Source organism: Aedes albopictus, chromosome 3 (assembly GCF_035046485.1).
Source record: "Aedes albopictus strain Foshan chromosome 3, AalbF5, whole genome shotgun sequence".
Classification (NCBI taxonomy): domain Eukaryota; kingdom Metazoa; phylum Arthropoda; class Insecta; order Diptera; family Culicidae; genus Aedes; species Aedes albopictus.
In genome coordinates, this window is record NC_085138.1 from 196,290,700 (window position 1) to 196,305,033 (window position 14,334).

Below are 14,334 nucleotides of genomic sequence, written 5' to 3' on the forward strand. Positions count from 1 at the left end.
ACAGTGTCCACTGCAGGGGTGACACAAACAAAAACTCGGAAAATGAAACGAATGTTGAAGTAGGACTACGCTGTTGTGAAAATCTGGCACAAAATCTCAAGAAGCAAGGTTCAATCAACAGTGCATTTTATTAATCTGTTCTTGCTCACTTGTAATAAGCTAAATATCTGGTTGGAATCAGGACAGACATTCAATCAAAAACTGGCATTTCCTTGGACCACAAGTGTCGCATCTGTTTCGCATCTAATGCGCTGTGTTGCTGACAACAACGGGAAGGATGCGCACTACTTTTAACATGATTCATAAACGTCGCGAGTTATGTCGCGTCGCAACTTGATTGTGCGAAGTCCGGTTTGGTGGCGGCCCGACAGCTCAGGTGCGCTGGTTTTGTTTACGAAGAGATTTGAGGGGCCCATAATCAATAAGGGGTGTGACTATTTTGTCCATTTTGAGCTGAGCATATCAAAAAATTCTTCAGATTTCAAACTTTCAGGAACTTTTTTAAGATTATTTTTACGATGATTAGAAAAATTACAATAAATCGTAGAAAATTGTATCGATTTTGAAACTCCATACATTTTGTATGGGATGAAAAATTGGTGAAAAATTTTAAACCTCATTTACTCGAAAGTGAGTTTTTGTCAAGCAGAGGGGTGTAGCTTCTAACCCCCTCATTTGTGCTTTCGAAATCGTGAGTAGGTGTGGCTGCCAATTTGGGATTCTAACAAGTCTGTCCTTGAATAGATCGAATCCTTGGTCGAATCTGGCATACGATTTACCTCGGGATTTACCAACACCCTCATTGAAATCTACTCTAAAGAGAGTAGATTTCTACTCAGTTGCCAACTTTTCTAAAAACTGTCAAAAGTAAGTGACAGTGCTTTTCGTAACTGAGTTGATTTCTACTCTATTTTTCAAAATTAGTCGTCTACTCACTCATTATTAATTTGACATCAAAATTCGAACTTAACTAGATTTTCAAAATCGTCATTACCATCTAGGGCTACGCTTCGATTTTCGCTTCCCGGGAACTTCCTTATTGGAAAAAACTCAGCTGATCGATACGGTACGGGGGCTGCTAACCAAGCTGCTAACCACGGAACTTCCTGTTACATCTAGCGGCCCGAATAAAACGATATCATTTAGCCATTGCACAGGTTATCATTTTCACACGATTTGCGGGATGATAAATCACTTCGACTTCGATTTGGGTAACTGAGGGTAACTTCGATTTGGGTAACTGAGGGTGTGAGGGAGTGTTCAACCTAGAGGAAGCGAAGGATTTCCTCTTTATTGCCGTCGAGCAGATACAGAATTTCCGTACCTCAAAAACTCTCACGACAATAACCATCAAGGTCAGTGGCCTCCTCCAAAAGGGACTGGCTACCCGAAGAGCTTCACTGATTGTTCCCTGATGGGTAAATCCTCCTCCAAAAGGGACTGGTTACCCGAAGAGGATTGAGGTTGAACTTCTCTTCCAAAAGGGACTGGTTACCCGAAGAGATCCACTCTGTGGCTAGTTCTAAAACAAAATTCTCCTCCAAAAGGGACTGGTTACCCGAAGAGAATTAGGTGGTTTCGGATATTTCAAAACAAAGAGTCTGACTTGACTCGTACTAGAATCTACCGCGAATGCTTTATTCATGAAACGGGGTCCCCTTATATACCCTCGTCCAGACCTCTCCAGACATTTTCGCACCCTCTTTTTAACATGTTTTTTCCTGATCCTGTGGAAAACTATTCCATTTGTATATGTGCCGTCCAGAAAGTATGCTCATCCTTTTCACATCATTAATTTGCCATGATCGATCAAGATTCTAACTTGCATACATATAATCTTGCTATAAACCTTCCAAGCAAATCTTGCTTACAATTAATTTAGCCGAGTTGAGAATCTTTTCAGCAATTAAGCCTCTGCAATCAGCCTCCTGTCACGCGGCCATGTTTTCGAGGTCAGCATCAAAATCCAGGAACGATAATTGACTGTGGCTGAATCATATCAATAAAAATTCTAAATTTTATGAAAACTTTTTCCCCGTGAAGAAAACGAGCTGGTACCATAACGACTTCATTATGAAATAAATAATTCTGGAGCTCGATTAGAATAGGTCGTATGTCCTTTCGTCGATATAAAATTCGATCAGTTGGATTCGCTTATTGAAGCGAAAGCTGTTGAAATTAAACAAAACTTATCCATACATCCGATTCCTTACAAAACAGGATTTCCGTTCAATCACTAAAAGTCCTCGAAAAATAATTGATATTGCTATAGTAACTAAAATAAACTGATCGATTTTTATATCGACGAAAGCACATACGACCTATTCAAATCGAGCTCTAGAATTAAGAAATTAAAAGTCATGTTTTGCCTTAACTAACTGTTTTAAAAGGTGAAAAAACAAATCTGTTGTGTAAAATGTTTCGCCGTTTTCAATTATTGCTCCTGGAATTGTGTTTGTTTACAAACTTTGCGCTGTCATGGGGAACCAACCGCCCGAGCCGCCGCTATTGTGTTCAACGGGGCGGCTGAAAGTGGGAACCAAAGATGTTGGCTCGTTATTTTCCTGTGGGGCAGTATTGCGGTGACAAGAGGCTGTCTGCAATAGATTAGAGTTTTCCTGGATTAACTCTTGGTGGTGAGCATGGATAGTTGCATACAATTGTAATCTTAGCGGTGCTTGTCTGGTTCAATAGGGTTTCACAATATTGCTTAATCATAATGCTTATGTATAAGTGGCAAGTCTTTATCTGACTGCGCAATATCAAATTCGATCGCATAGTTCATCTCACGCATGCGTATTACCGGAGATGCCTACATGAATCGATCTAATTTCTGTACTACCACACATCTAGAATTCTTGCATCATACGGATCATGAATGAACCTGAATATGAAAACGCGTAGTAAAGATCATGATTGATCCTTGTTGAGGCGCCGCAATGCCTCAAGCGGGTAGCGTTGGACTCCTTCGGTATTCCGGGCGGGAAAATGTCTCGCAAGACCTCGAGATGCCACAGAATACAGGGATCCTCCGTTGATCCGGCTCAAAGGACCAAAATGTTTGGGGCTCCGCAGTGCCTCAAACGGGGAATTTCTTTCTCGCAAGAAAGAACACACGGGTTTTCACTTAAAACCACTTTATTGCACTTCTTACACTTTACTTGGCGTTGTTCAAGCCACGCCAACGCTTGTAAGTACACTTTACTTCACTTAATACTAAACACTACTTGACCGTTTGCCGGGTCAGATGATACTATTTCGCAGTACGCTGGAACGCGTCTGCTTAAATAGTGCTCAAACATGTTGCACGACATAAATTCGAACCTTCTGGAACAATCCGGAAATCTGGTGTCACTGCAACTCACGCGGTCGGCTTTTTCCGCGCGCGATGACGGTGATGATGATGATGACGCTGAGTTCCCGACGGTGGCGGTGGCGGCAGCGCGCGCGTTCACTCACGAGCGCGTGTACATTGATGAGTGGCGATGATGGTGGTGCCGGCGGCAGGTGAGTAACTTGCTGCTGCTGATGGTGCTCCCACGTTTGACGTTTTTCATCTTCTCTCGCGTGATAGGGGAAAGTGGGGCACATTTGCGACCGGAGCGTACTTGTCGGTAGCGAACATGCACCCCCGGGCTGGAAGTCATCTGAAGCACTGCAATGTGGATTGCAGTTGTCTTCGATCGGCAGAATGGAGAGTTTGGAAATCGCTCGTCGGTATGTTGTTCCGCCAATCATCACGTCGACAGCTCGCATCACTCCTTTGCGATGGCTGGGATGCAGCACATAGATCCGCTTGCACGGCTCGTTGGCTTCCATGCGATGAATTTCATCCGCTAGCGTCTCATGCTGGATAACGTTCACGATGAGGTCCGGAGACTCTCGTAGCTCTGGAATCGTTGGACGATGACTGGTAACGCGCTTTGAGGCGTTCTTTATTCGGCAGTTCCGAATAAATCGCTGAACTAGAGCAGTCACATGCTGTAGTTTACGAAATGTGCTGTACTTTGAAAATACAGGCAGCTCATCTTGGTTAATGGTCGATGCTGCGATGATCGGTGTTGCTCTAATCTCCGGGATGTCGTACTCTACACTCTGCAGAAACTTGGGTCCCGTCCACCACAGATTGTTGATACGCAATGCTTCTGGCAGCCGTCCTCGCGAGACGACGTCAGCCGGGTGTTCCTTCATTGAAATGTACCTCCATTGTACACTCGACGATCCCATGAGCAGCTGTATTTTTTCAATACGGTTCCGCACGAAGGCCTGTAGGGATACCAACGGTTTCTTCAGCTTGGCGATATTGATAACCGGGGAAAGTAGGTCAATCAGGTCGAAAAGCTTCCTGATTTCGGGTAGCACAGATCGCTTGGTCGGTGGTTTCAAATAGTCGGTAAGATGATTCGCTTCGAATGCAACCTCATCCCTCAGTCGACTCCAAGGTATACCCAGAGTTTCCATGACTCCGTCACAGCCGTCACTGAGATTTACCAATTCCACACGATCTGATTCGGGGATGCGTTCTAGCAGCTTCGTAGAGTTGGAGCTCCACTTATGGACAGGGAACCCCGAGGATTTCAGCATTCCAATAAGCTGGGTCTGGCATTCGATGGCTTCAGCTTCGGTATCAGCTCCGTCGACGTAGCAATCTTTTCGGACGATGTTCGCAGCGATGGGGAAGGAGTCGGCCTCGTCGATACTCAGCTGCAACAAACACCTTGTCGCGAGGAATGGAGCGCACGCTGTTCCATACGTCACCGTTGTCAACTCCAGTACCCGAAGTGGTTGCGCAGGATCATCTCGCCAAAAAATACTTTGGAAGCACGAATGGGCTGGAACTACCTTGATCTGTCGATACATCTTCGAAATATCAGCCGTGAACACGACGAAGTGCTTCCGGAAGCGAACGAGGATGACGAAGATGTCGTTCTGCACTGTTGCTCCCACCAGAAGAGCTTGATTGAGAGCAAAGTCAGATGGCGAAACCTTGGCTGATGAATCGAACACCACACGAAGCTTTGTACTGGAGCTCGATGGACGAAGTACCGCATGATGGGGCATGTAGTACCGGGGTTGACTCGGTGCATTGCAATCCTCGATTATCTCTCGGCAGTGTCCCAGGGCTTCGTAGTCGTCGATGAACTTGCTGTACTGGAGTTTGAGAGCAGGATCCTTCTTCATCCGCCTTTCCAGGGAAAAGAAGCGACGCAGGACTAACTCTCGGCTGTGCTTTAGCTGTGGAGGATATTCTCGGAAAGGCAGCGACACAACATATCTGCCATCCACGTCTCGATAGTGGGTATCCTGAAACTTCTTTTCGCATTCCTTCTGGTCCGTAGGTTGATCAGCATCGTTGACTTCTTCGACTTCCCAAAACCTTTTCATGGTCTCGTTGAGTGTGCTGGCTGTGGATACGTAGCACTGCTGATCGTTCTGCTCTTCCTCGACGTCACCAGCGACCACCCATCCAAACTGCGTCTCCTGGAGATCGGGCAAGTCGTCTCGCAGCTGGATTCTTCCCAATTTGAGCAGTCGGAGGAAATGGGATACGCCAAGCAGCATATCGATTTGGCCAGGCGTATTGAACTCGGGATCAGCCAGAAACACAGATGTCGGAATCGGCCACTTCGAGATATCCAGTTGGGTTGTGGGGATGGCCCCTGTCACCTTGGGAATCACCAAGCATTCGACCATCGTTGAGAAGTCAGTGTACCTGGATTCGACTGCCACTGTCAACTTCTCATGAGCGCAAGTCCTGGCTGCACCTACTCCCGTAATTGGTACAAGCGTTGGAGCCCGGTGTACCGCCAGACGATCTGCCATACTCCGTGAAATGAAGCTCATCTGCGATCCAGAATCCAGAAGCACACGACAGGGTACCTTCCTGTTGCAGAGGTCTCGCAAATTCACCAGAGCTGTCATGAGCATCACCGTCTTCTGTTCCAACGGTTGGTTGTTCGGAACAGCCGTGTTTGACGATGATCGAGAAGGTAACTGCGATGGCGACGCCGGTTGGTTCACTGGAGCTGTGCTTGCCTGCTGTACCGGTTGAGCAAGCTTCTCTGGTGATGGCCTCGGGATCACATGCAGAAGCGTGTGGTGCCTTCGCTGGCACTCCGCACAAGTCTTCCTGGATGGGCACTTGGCGGATCGATGTCCTGGACTTAGGCAGTTGAAGCATAGGTTCAACTCCTTCACCTTCTCTGTACGTTGCGTTGTTGTCCACTTGTTGAACATAGGGCACTCGAAGTGGCGATGATCCTCGTTACACAGAAGACAACGCTGCGGCTTGCTCGTCGGGGTTGCAGCGTGCACTTTCTGGCTTGTAGACTTCGTGTTAGATGGCCTGAAGCTTCCTTCCTTCGTTGTAGATGCTTGGTGCTGACGGTTCTGGAATCGCTCCAACACCTGACACTCGTTCTGCAGGAATTGCATGGTCTTGTCGAAGTCAGGCAGCTTACCGTGCTCCTGGGTCCTCTCCCACAGCTGAAGTGTCTGGTCATCCAGTCGGGCCGTGATGATCTTTGTCAGCAAGAGACCAGACATCGCGTCGACCCTTACGCCTTGATACTCTAATCCTCCGATGTGCCGGTTGACCGCCTTGACCAGCTCCAGCAGGTCCTTGTGGTTCCTCTTCGCAATCGGCTTCAGCTCCAAGAGACCCGCCAGATGGGTGTCAACGATCACACGAGGATTTTCGAATTGGTCTTGAAGCTGCTTCCAGGTCTGCTGGAAGTTATTCTCCTGGATCATCTTTGCTGTAATCCATCCCGACGCTTCGCCGAGTAGGGCCTTGTCAAGATGGTGCAGCTTCATGGCGTCGGATTCATTGCTGCGCACGACGATGTCCTCAAACATTGCTCGGAACTTCGGCCAATTCTCCACTTTCCCATCGAAGCTGGGAATCGGAGCTCGCAACGGTTGTTGCTGGATGATCACCTGTGAGTTGCCGGTTGCCATTGCAGGGGCACCACCGGCAGTCAGCTTCGTGGAGAGCCGCTCGAGTCTATCCGTCGCTTCGATATGCAGCATGTCGAAAGCCATCTGAATTTCGCCCTGTTCCTCGAATTTGGACGGCGGTGTAGCATCCAGCACTTCTCGGTGAGCTGCTTCGTACTCCTGGTAGTGCAGCTCCAGCCTCTTCGCAAAGACCTTCAGCAGCGAAGCCGTAATCTTCGTCGGATCGTCCTCTGCTTCCTCCAGGGTTTGGTTGATCATTGTGACCTTCCTCTTGATTTGGCCACGGTGATAGATGAGGGTCTTGACGTCATCCATCTCTTCCTCCTTCTTGCCCTTTTTCTTACTCTCCAACTTCGGTGTGTGATTCAAAGGCGACATTTCTCTTCGTCACACGTACTTCGTTTGGGTGGGGGGTTACGACCGACGGTTGGTCGAAGTTCTCCTCTTCGGTGTCCTCGCAGGTTGTCACCGACAGTGCCGATCTCTTCTGACCGACGGGGATCCTCGGCTGGTCTCCTTGTTGACCAGGGGAACCACTCACTTGTGCCGATCTCCTCGCTGACCGGCGGAAAATCCTCCAGGGGAAAGGGTCCCGTTTCCACTGATCACTTCTCGACCAGCAGAAAGCTTCGCTGGCACCGACCGACTCGTCGATCGGTAGATATCCTCCGATGGATGGTGTCTTTGCCGGCGGCAAAGAAGTCACCGTTAGTGCCGATCGTCCACAGACCGACAGGAATCCTCGGCTGGTCGCCTCGATGACCAGCAGGACGCTTCGATGGTGAACCGGGGACTGTAGGCCGGTTCCACTCCACGGGCACGGAATCCGGCTCGAAGGACCAAAATGTTGAGGCGCCGCAATGCCTCAAGCGGGTAGCGTTGGACTCCTTCGGTATTCCGGGCGGGAAAATGTCTCGCAAGACCTCGGGATGCCACAGAATACAGGGATCCTCCGTTGATCCGGCTCGAAGGACCAAAATGTTTGGGGCTCCGCAGTGCCTCAAACGGGGAATTTCTTTCTCGCAAGAAAGAACACACGGGTTTTCACTTAAAACCACTTTATTGCACTTCTTACACTTTACTTGGCGTTGTTCAAGCCACGCCAACGCTTGTAAGTACACTTTACTTCACTTAATACTAAACACTACTTGACCGTTTGCCGGGTCAGATGATACTATTTCGCAGTACGCTGGAACGCGTCTGCTTAAATAGTGCTCAAACATGTTGCACGACATAAATTCGAACCTTCTGGAACAATCCGGAAATCTGGTGTCACTGCAACTCACGCGGTCGGCTTTTTCCGCGCGCGATGACGGTGATGATGATGATGACGCTGAGTTCCCGACGGTGGCGGTGGCGGCAGCGCGCGCGTTCACTCACGAGCGCGTGTTTACATTGATGAGTGGCGATGATGGTGGTGCCGGCGGCAGGTGAGTAACTTGCTGCTGCTGATGGTGCTCCCACGTTTGACGTTTTTCATCTTCTCTCGCGTGATAGGGGAAAGTGGGGCACATTTGCGACCGGAGCGTACTTGTCGGTAGCGAACACCGTATTACCGGAGATGCCTACATGAATCGATCTAATTTCTGTACTACCACACATCTAGAATTCTTGCATCATACGGATCATGAATGAACCTGAATATGAAAACGCGTAGTAAAGATCATGATTGATCCTGAATATGAAAACGTTTTCATTCAATACAACTTGATCATTCATTTCCTATAATGTTCTGAATGTATGCGATCTGCGTATCATACGCTTAATAATTGACATTGACATTGATCTTGCGCTAGAGTTCCATTGCCAAGCATAACCGTAGTAGCATCAGGGAAGTGGAAAGCAAATTATTTGTTTATAAATATGTGCTCTGGACTAATCGTTTACTACGCGCGGTTTGTTCCGCGCTGGATTATGTGTTTATCCAAAACAGTCCCTTCCATAACGCTACGCGATCAAAGCATAATGGTGATAACGTTTGGTGGAACGTTGTCTCGTTTCCAATCGATTCAGATTGATTTTTGCACATTGGAATTTACACCGGTCTACATGAATTTGTGACCAACGCGATTCATCAAACGTTATTTTTACCATTAGTATGTTCCTTATTATTATAAATCATTATAAATCATTATAATAATTTGTGTGGCACTTCTCTTGCCATTACTATAATCAAGTGAAGAGTGAGCGTTGAATACATTGTGCTTACAATAGATAAATGAGACTTTGACCAAACCATCGACGTGGCGACATTCCGGGGCCCGTAAATCATCCCCGTGATTTACCTTACAAAATTCGATGCCACGTTTGTGCATTTAAAACTCCAAACAATTTCCATCCCGATTTAACTTTTGTTTCTTGTGCTTTGGTTCAAAAGCTCGAGAAGATGATTTTTTGTTGAGAAATTTCCTCTTTCTAATGTTATAACTTGTCTTTATGTTTCGGTTTGTGTTTGTATCCGATTTATTCTGCTTCTGATGAATAATTTCATCGGAAGTAGATTCGTCAATTACTTCTTTTTTCTTCCGTTTAGTCTCCTGAAACTGCTGGACCTTCTTCACCAATTGTGTCTCCTTGTCCTTGAGGTGGGCCGCCTCCGAGCTCTGTAGGCTGAGTTCCGACAGCAAACTGCTCTTTTTATTTTGCTCCTGCTCCAGTTGACTGTGTAGTGCTAAAACCTTCTCTGATTCGTGCCGGTATTCTCCTTCGAGTTTTTGCAATCGCTGCTGAGTTTGTCGGTAATCTATTTTCTGACAAGCCACCTTCGCCTTGTTCAGCTTTGTTTGAGGTTCCTTAACCTCCTGATTGTATCGGCTCTGAACCGCTTTCAATTCGCTTTCGATCGAAGTGACCTTCTTCTCCACCTCGGAAATCTTGTCCGACAGGTTCCGGTTGTCTTCAATGGCCTGCTGTTCCCGCGTCACGGACCTGTCCAGATTCCCCACCAACGAGTGGATCTTTCCCTCGAGTTCCTTCTGCAATTCGGTCATCTGGATTCGGGCGCTCTCCAAAGGTATGCGCGTCCGCAGATCGGCCACTTCTTTCTGGAGGGTATCCTGGGCAGCTTGGAGGCTTATCACTTGTGACTGCAGATCTTTCGCTTTCTTCTCAACGTCCGACTTGGACAACCGCAATTCTGTCAGTTGCTTCTTCATTTTTTGGCTATTGTCCGTTTCGTTTTTATAATTTTCCTGGATATGCATCAACTGCTTTTCCAACATTTTAATCTTGTCGTTGTACTGTTGGTTATTTTTAACTGTCTCAATAGCTTTTTCCTGTTTAGAGATCAGTTGTTCTTGTGGTACTTTTACTCCAAAGCCTTCTGTGGAGAAGTAATTTGGCATCATCCCCTTCATAGATATTTCATCAGTATTTTTTGCTTCGAAGTCATTGATCATAAAAATATGATTTATATTTTTCTGTTTAGGATGCCTATTCAGTTGTCCATGTACAACCCATCCTAGCTTCGTTCTTCGGGCGATTGGTTCATTGAATCCTCTTGATCGCCCTTCCAAACCTATCATGAGGAATGCATGAGGTTGGCCAAGTAATAGCTTTGGTTCAGCTTCATAATATCCTTGAATATCTATTCCAGATAGATACGGATAACGGTGAATAAGCTCTTCCCGATCCAAAGATTGATAGGGCAAACTTAACTTTTCTACTGTGTTTATGTTGTTCAATGTATAGGTACGACCTTTAACTCCACAAATTTCAATTTGGACCTCTTGGCTCTGATTCTCTCGTATTGTTTTGCCATTGGTCCAAGCAAGTGTCATTGGACTGTTAATACCTTTGACTCCCAGTTCGTTTACTATATCTTGTTGAACCAGGCTGGCAGATGATCCTGAATCCAAGAATGCAAAGGTTTCAATTTCTTTATCCTGGTGTTTAAGTATGACCGGGATAATCTCATAAAATATTTTATTTTTCCTTCTTAGATGACAGTTTACTGTCTCTTCTTTGCCACCTTTGGATAAACCTTGCTTCATATGTAGTAACGGATGATGTTTCCTTCCACATCCATCAATTTTACAAGGTTTTGAAAATTTACAATTCAAAGCTACATGCGTAGTAGAGTTGCAACATGCATAGCAAATTTTCTCCTTGGCCGCTAGTTCCCGTCTTTTCATGACAGCCATTTGTTTAAATTTAAAACAATCTGAAGTCTTATGTGCTGACCGACAAATTATGCATTTAAGCAAAGGATTTTTCTTATCATGAAAATTTATCTTATTAGTTCTTTCGTTTCTTGGATTACGTTCCGACATCAATACCGTAGCTAAATTTTCATGTGGTTTCAACCAATCATAAAATTCAGATATTGTTGGAGCTACATATGGAGCCTGAGGAGTAGCTAGTGCCTTTTGATCCTCCAAGCTCTCAATCCATCTTCCTCTAAGGTTTCCTGGTAACTTTGATGTGAGATCACGAAGTAATCTTTGATCATTAAGATACTCCGGATGATTCAAACTTTGCATATTTGTAACCAAACTGCCAATTGCCCCGACGAAATCAATTATCGATTGAGGGTTATCATAACGCGGAGTTTTTACTTGAAATATATCTCTGATGAGACCAGTATAGACAGCTTCTACTCTCCCGAATCTATTTTCAAGACGATTCATGATTGCATTAATATTATTTGGATCGATCAACAGAGAGCTAACTGATTTTAAAGCATCTCCCTTCAAATATTTTTGTAATCGCGTCAGATTTTCTAAATCAGAGAATCCCCCAGCCCTGGTGGTTTGGTCAAAAGTCATTTTGAATCGCGGCCACACTTTATGTGATCCATTAAAATAAGGCAATTCCATTAAAGATGGTCTGCTCAAGGATTTTCTAAGATCATCATTTGGATCACCCAACATAGATATATTTGATACACGGCCTTTCCACATCAATTCCATATCTGAGCATTTAACACATATCCATCGATCACTCTTCTTTGGAGGTTGCGATAGACCTGCGCAGTTCAAATGGAACCACTGGTCGCACTCATCGCAGCATACCATAAATTTATCTTCTTCATCTGGTTTGTCACAAAGACGACAATGACCAGATTTATTTGTGACAAAGTAACTTTTTTGCATGATTAACGTTTTGTTTACTTAATTTCAAGTAGATCGATGACGAACAGCTACGTCCCGGTTGATTTCTAACACCGTCCCAGACTAGGCCTTCTTTGTAAGGCGGTAGCCGACAGTGATTACCTGTTGCGATGTTCTGCACGCACCGTCCCAAGCTAAGCCTTTCCACCAAGGCGGTAGCTGACAGTGGCGATTTGATTTTCTTTCTTGCTGGTGACAAATACCGTCCCAAGCTATGCCTTTTCCTAGAGGCGGTAGCCGACAGTTGCGGTTGAATTTGTTGCTATTGATGACAAATACCGTCCCAAGCTATGCCTCCTCTTCAAGGCGGTAGCCGACGGTTGTGGTGTCTTTCCTGTTCTTTGGCGCTTTTGACCTTCTCGGCGTTTTTAAACTTTTATTCACCGACAATTAACATCTGCTGATCATCCAATTAATTCAACAAAATTATTGCGTCGACCGTCCGGTTGCTCCTTTCACCGATGAGGCAGTATTCGATACGGTTATGACGACTTACTTTAGCTTCCTGGCACTGATGGCCTCTCGACGTTGTTATTCTTTCAAACTAATCGCCGACAAATAACTGCTGATGCACATCCAAAAATTGATCCAACAAGATTATTGCGTCGACCGTCCGGTTGCTCCTTCCACTGATGAGGTAGTATTCGATACGGTTATGACGACTTACTTTGGCTTCCCGGCACTGTTGGCCTCTCGACGTTGTTATTCTTTCAAACTAATCGCCGACAAATGATTGCTGCTGCACATCCAAAAATTGATCCAACAAGATTATTGCGTTGACCGTCCGTTTGCTCCTTTCACTGATGAGACAGTATTCGGTGCGGTTATGACGACTTACTTGGCACTTTTGGCCTACAATGGCGCTCCCCGTTTGGATTGCCGTCAAATTCCTTCAGTTTGAAGGATTACAGATGTGTTGCTGGATCTACACTGTAGAGCACTTTTTTGTAACTCTTCTTTAGCACTTTTGGCTCAAAACGACCCTCACTATCCGGATGTCGATAAATGTCTCCACATTGGAGGTAATAGTGTTGACACTGTTCATATAGTTCACGTAACTGTGATTCCTGTTACTTTTATTGGCTTGCAATTTCACTTGGACTGCGGTTTGATCTTCACAGTTTCCCTTGGTTCAAACTTGAACCTTATAGTTTTCACTTTACATGTTCTTCCGAATTACGCGGTTTTAAAGTGAAATTGTTTTACGGACAACTGACTTATTAGAAGGCGTCAGCACACCTTTTGAAACCACCAACAATTATTATCCTCTCTGGAGCCACCAAAATGTGAGGGAGTGTTCAACCTAGAGGAAGCGAAGGATTTCCTCTTTATTGCCGTCGAGCAGATACAGAATTTCCGTACCTCAAAAACTCTCACGACAATAACCATCAAGGTCAGTGGCCTCCTCCAAAAGGGACTGGCTACCCGAAGAGCTTCACTGATTGTTCCCTGATGGGTAAATCCTCCTCCAAAAGGGACTGGTTACCCGAAGAGGATTGAGGTTGAACTTCTCTTCCAAAAGGGACTGGTTACCCGAAGAGATCCACTCTGTGGCTAGTTCTAAAACAAAATTCTCCTCCAAAAGGGACTGGTTACCCGAAGAGAATTAGGTGGTTTCGGATATTTCAAAACAAAGAGTCTGACTTGACTCGTACTAGAATCTACCGCGAATGCTTTATTCATGAAACGGGGTCCCCTTATATACCCTCGTCCAGACCTCTCCAGACATTTTCGCACCCTCTTTTTAACATGTTTTTTCCTGATCCTGTGGAAAACTATTCCATTTGTATATGTGCCGTCCAGAAAGTATGCTCATCCTTTTCACATCATTAATTTGCCATGATCGATCAAGATTCTAACTTGCATACATATAATCTTGCTATAAACCTTCCAAGCAAATCTTGCTTACAATTAATTTAGCCGAGTTGAGAATCTTTTCAGCAATTAAGCCTCTGCAATCAGCCTCCTGTCACGCGGCCATGTTTTCGAGGTCAGCATCAAAATCCTGGAACGATAATTGACTGTGGCTGAATCATATCAATAAAAATTCTAAATTTTATGAAAACTTTTTCCCCGTGAAGAAAACGAGCTGGTACCATAACGACTTCATTATGAAATAAATAATTCTGGAGCTCGATTAGAATAGGTCGTATGTCCTTTCGTCGATATAAAATTCGATCAGTTGGATTCGCTTATTGAAGCGAAAGCTGTTGAAATTAAACAAAACTTATCCATACATCCGATTCCTTACAAAACAGGATTT